Genomic DNA, 6000 nt, shown 5'->3' with positions numbered 1-6000 from the left:
GGAGAGTGTAAGTAGATGACAAGACATAGGCATTTTCCAGCGTGCAAATTTTCTACATCTGAGAAGTTTTGGCCAAACAGCGCTTCACGAAGGCACAACTCTGTTCTGGGAATCCAGTTGTGAGAAAAAGAAGGACACGAAGGACATGGGAACAGATCAGAGAGAACAGGGGATGGGTTTCTAAATTGTCCCACAGGATTATAGTGCTTTGGGAGGGGAGAAAATGACTTTAGGCATACTGAATTCAGGACAATTAAAATGCATTATTACTCACAAGGAAGCAAAATGTTCTGGGCTTTCATTACCTAGTAAAAGCAACAGCATCTGGATTCTTGCAAAATGACCAGAAATAGTGGGGAAGCAGAGCATGCCCTCAGATGACAGCACGAAAACTTGACATGCTCAGGCAACAGATGAGGTCCTGAGGTCTGTTTTTTAGCAGAATCAGAGCTTAAATTAAAGCACAGCAAAACTTCAGCAGAGCAGAGAGAAAAATGGAAATATCACCAGGCAAAGCAAGTGGGTCAGCTGCACAGAAAGCATTTTCAGTCCTAAAGCACCTCCACCTCTTATAGAGCAGTGCTCAGAGCAGGAAGAAGGCCTTGGGAGTGCCTTCAGGGAAGGACTGGATTGGGATATTTCATTCAAAACCAGACGTCCTGAGCACACAGTGATCAAGCATACCGAGTTAGATCAGTCAGTAACGCAGCTCTGACACCTAACCACATGGATCAGGAAGATCTCAAGTGCACGGCTGCATATGGCATCGCAATTACAAGGGTGTTTCTTCAGACGTCCTGTTTAGGATTACTGCACAACAACTATCAACACACAGCAGGCTATCACCATATTTCACACCGCACCTCAGGCTCACGTTAGGACAGTTTACCCAGCAGCTGTTCCAAGGAGAGCTCGTTTAAATAATTATTTATGGGTGTATTGCGTCCTTCAGGTTTTTTTCATTTCACCCTTTTGGAACAAATTCCTTATTTACGCTCCTACTGTCCACAGCTTATCTGGAAGGTTCCTCTGCCACTTGCAGCCAGCTGGTGGCTGAGCAAAACACAATGACTCCTATTCTGGACCAGTTTTTACGGTCCCACCCTGGAGGTCCTCTCCTTTATCTCCAGCTTTCTTCCTTACTTCTTTTCCACATCTGGGCAGCTCTCCTGAGGCTCCAGAAATAAGCGCTCACTATACATCCTGTTTCCCCACCCCCATGACATATTGTAATGAATACAGAAAACACATGCTCATGTATAATTTGTTATCTCATGCAGAGCCATTAGCATCAGCTTCCTCCCCTGGATGGAGTCAGGCCCAGCTCGTAGACAAGCTTTCCAGGTTGCTCTGCCACACGTCTCCTTGCTCCTCCTCTGCTCCCATTAGGGACCATCCTTCCTGCTTGTCTAGCTCGAGGAAAAGAGCCAAACGTTGACCATCTTTTGGGATATGGATCTGCCTACCCTAAAATGCAAAGCAGTGTTTTAGACTCAGCGCAACAGCTCAGAAGCCATAAAGCCAACACAGATCTCACTCGTCCCTCTCAGCACTACAGCTCCTTGTAAGTCCTCATCATGAAAAGGTGACAGCACTGCTTGGACATCGTTGTGAAACTCTTCAGCCTAACCCAGGGCTCTCAACTTCCACCAGGCACAAGGGATGCCCCATGTAGATGTCCCTGCTCATTGCAGGGCAGTTGGAACAGATGACCTTTAAAAGGTCCCTTCCAACTCAAACAATTCTGTGATTTTCTGCAGGACAGGGATGGGAGCCACCTCTTTGCAATCTCCAGGGATAATTCACTGTGAGCCCAACGGACTCATATCCCCCCAGGGAAGCAGCTTTGGCACACTGGTCAACATGCTTCCTGTCCTCTTCCTTTGCCAGAAGCGACACAAGCTGTTAATCCCTTCCAGCTCCAGCTAGAGAGGCTGGCTCCATCAGGTTCAATGCTTGCAGTATGGAGGTCACTAGATCAAGCCAGTGGCAGACAGAAAATAATGCAGAGATGTTTAAGATTGGGTTACGCTTCTGCTCTTGTTACTAGGTTTTATTAATAAAAGAGAAAAATCCTTCTAATACTGGGGAGTTCTTGGTAGGATCATAGCATCGTACATGTCTCTGCTCTCATACAAGCCCAGTGTGGCAATGGGGAAGACCCAGGGACTACACCAGGCTTTGGTACAAAGCCTCAGCACAGGGGATGGATTGGGCTGCAGCTTTGGAAGCTTGGAGAGAGCTGATAGATCCCAGACCATGACAAAGCACTTCCAGCATTTGCATACAAACATGATTTCTTTGCTCGTTGCTTCATTTGCTGCTCATAAGTCTTTTTAACACGCCCTTTAATTCTGTTATTACAAAAAGAGTGGATGCAAATAAGTGCCTGCAGTCAAGTCAGACAGGGAGCAATGCATTAAGCACTGTGCCTCTATTCAAAATAAGTGCCAGAAACTCTCAGTGAGAAATGGTGGTTTGAGGGGAAAACCCTTAGGATTCACTGAACCGCTGTAAATACACAGCCCTAAGTTAAAGGAGCTGGAAGGCAGAACTGCGAATGCAAACGTTCAAATTAAAGAGTGCTGAGAGCATGCTTCATTAGGGAATTATACATATTGAAGTACCAGGCATGCATATTCTCACCCTCGCACAGCAACTTGGAAGTGAAGTACTTACAGACAGACCCCACTCAGATCTCCTCCTTCCTGCCCCTAATGGCCCATCTCCTGGGTTTAGCCCAGCGGAGGCACTGTTGGTCCTCATGGGGTGCCACGAAGAAGGGAAACCCACACCAGGACCAAGTAATGCCTCACTCAGAGGTTATCTGCAGCATCTCCTCCACCCCCTCTGCTTTTAATGGGGTATTTTCAATAGGAGAAATGGCAGGTTTGGGCCAGATAAAGCCAGCTACAGAGACCAGAGAACTGAAGAGCTGAGTTCTGTGAATTCAGACTGGTATATAATTAAGAACAGGTACAGGAGTTGCTTGTCAGATTTTAACCTCAAGAAATAAGCTCTGATGTCTATGTAAGAAAAAAAAAAAAGTCATGGTCTCATTTTACTTCCATTATGTGTCCTCCTATTCCCACCTGCTGTTCTGAGAACTGATAAAACACAAACACACAGCTGAGCGTTACACAAAGCAGACATTCCGTCTATGGGATTACCTCTTGACTTCTAAAAACATCTTTCTAAAACCTCCAGCTACTTTGGGCACAGCTACAGCAGAAACGTGACTTACTAAAATGACGGCCTGACCCCTGGGAGACATTTGGAACTCCAGAGCATTACCTCCTTGTTGACAATTGGGTCTCAGATGCCCATAACTCACATCCAAAACCAGGTAGACATCTTTTATGGCTGCAGTTCAAAACTTCCCTTTCAAGGGACTGCCTTCCCTTTCCCAAGACAAGGCAATCAGTCGAAACAGACAGAATAAGGACTAGCCACACCACCCCAAGCCATGGCATCTGAACAGAACCTGCTGGTACCAGTAATGGGACAGCAGGATGACTTCAGATCAGACTTTGTACAAGTCATGAAATGCACATTTGACAGATTGCAGCCAGGCAGCACACGAGGCAGCACTGATAGCAGCAGCTCAGTGTCACAGCCACCCAGAGGAAGCCTGTTTATGTAAGGGTAACACCTTGCCCAACCAATGCCACAACCCACCGATTGTTTTTCCTGCACTGAACCACTCCTCCAGGGCAAGCAGGGGCCCAAGCCTGCTCCTAATCTCATCTCTGTCAACTACTGCTGCTTAACAAGCAGGATGCAGTCTGATGTCCTTTACTGCTAACCACCTAGAGGCTTTGATGACCCTAAAGAAGATTAAAAAAAAAATGCAGGAGTTTTAATTTCCGGGCCTTCAGCAGAAGGGTTTGCTTTTGCATGGGAAGGGTGAGGAAGAAAGCAGGGCTCAAACACCAGCCAGGTGCTGCTCATGCATCTTCCTGAGCAACTGGGGAAGAAATTCAGCCGTTGTTGAGTCCTACTGTAGGGAAAACAGACATTTCAGCTGAAGGAACCTGTAGCTTTGCCTTACAACTCCTACAGTATTGCAATCGGTGACAGTTCTGTTCATGCACACACATCTATTCTACATTCCTAATGCAGCTCTAGGACTGCTGCTGTCCTTTTCAGCAGATAGTGCAGCAAATGCTGAAGCACCATGCTGCTCCTGAAGCAGACACAGCACGGAGTTCAGAACAGGTATCTCATCTGTTGGAAACTTCTGTTCCTCTGAGCAGAAAACAAGAAACAAGAGCTGTTCTGAATGCATACCACCACCACTCAGCTTGCTTTCAAAAATGAAGGCTGAATAGACAAATTTTTTACTTAGAACAGAAACTTGTAAAGGGACAGGAAAATAAAGCACTGCATTCAGCCTATTCGTTTTCCTCTCACCACCAGACCAGTAAAGCTGTTGGCATTTTTTTTTTTCAATAAGCTAACAGTAATGGTTGATTCTCACTATTACGGCTGCTGAGGAGTCAGATCCCACGTCATAGCCCCAAGAATGAGCAATGCTCTCGTTTTCCATCTGCAACAGGGGGCAAGAGCCAAGGGCAAACCGCTGACGCTGAGTATTGGGACCAGAAGCATCGGTTTTGTCTTCTCCTCCTGCCAAAGCACCATTGTTGAAAGCCTCCAGAAAGAACTCCATAAAAGCAGCTTTTCAAGGTTCAATAGAAATTCAAATGAATTTGTTTCCTTTGTAATGGATCTCTGAGTCAAACTTTCCAAGAGAGGGGAGAGGAAATATAGTCAGAAAAGGGGGTTATTCCTCTTCCAAAAGAGGGAGGAAATTTAAACTAGTCATCTTTTATCTTGTCATCTTCCTGACCACAGCATTGTGAAAAGCCGACAAGCAGAGACAGCAACACACATCAACAAAGTGCTGTGTTCTTTCTATCAGTAAATCCTGCAGGGAGGAGGAAGGGAAAGCACCGCATCTTCCGTGCCTCTGCTACTCACGTCACACCTCCAGAAAGGACAGGAGCTTTGTGCAGACCTGAAGCAGACAGCTTTCATTTCAGTGTCTCTGTGCTGACCAGGAGACAAAACCCACAGTACTGTGCCACAAGAACACAGCCATCCTATGATGTGAGAAATGTTGCACAAGGCATTGAGCAGTGGGGACTTGCTGAAGTTGCTAAAAGTTTAAACAAGCAGGTAAAGGCAGTTATCGCATGAGTGCCAATGAGTAGAAACAAGTTGAAAGCAAAGTGTCACTTAAACACATCTCCAGCTGCTTTTGTACAAGGAGAAGACCACTGCCTCCAAGCCTTGTCCAGACTTCCAAAGCCCACTGGCATTGCTCTGCAATATGGGATGGAGCAGAGCTTCCTGCTGATTGAAGGCTGATCTGAATTTCTAGCCTGCACTTCTCCCTTACCTCCAATCTAAAAGAAAGAGCATTTGGATGCAAGGGCGTCAAGCTATATGAATCATCTTTAAAGTATTTGGCTTAATTAGACAAGGATAAAGAGGTTTAAATAATGTCACTGAAATCTAATTCTCCGTATTAACCTCTGTCATAGAGCAGGAGAGTGAAATCAGTAAAAGTGAAAAAGTGATGGTTTAGCTAAGCTTATTTGTTACAGCCACTGCTCTCAAACAAAGTGATTTTTATGGCCATGAGTCTCTGTAAGAGCAGAAGACAAGGTCACGATAGCAATACATCATTCTGGGGAGAATCGTGCTGCAACTCACATCTGGGTCTGCAGGAATAGGAGGCAGCTGGGACTGGTACTTGGAGAATAAATGCTACTTAAAATAGAATGCATCTAAGGTGCAGCATGGTCTGGTGTGACAGATGAGTCAAAGCAACCCAACTAAGCGGCAGCTTATCTCCTGTCTTTGCAAGAGATCACTCTACGTGGAGACCAACAGAAAGCTGGGGCCATATCTGGGCTTCATTTATACTCTGTAGTACAAACCCAGCCCTCTGGAAGTATACAAAGATATGCAAGATTTCAATTCAAAGTAGCT

Source organism: Meleagris gallopavo, chromosome 12 (assembly GCF_000146605.3).
Source record: "Meleagris gallopavo isolate NT-WF06-2002-E0010 breed Aviagen turkey brand Nicholas breeding stock chromosome 12, Turkey_5.1, whole genome shotgun sequence".
In the NCBI taxonomy this organism is placed as follows: domain Eukaryota; kingdom Metazoa; phylum Chordata; class Aves; order Galliformes; family Phasianidae; genus Meleagris; species Meleagris gallopavo.
The sequence above is the reverse complement of the archived record's forward strand: the minus strand, read 5'-3'. Positions refer to the sequence as shown.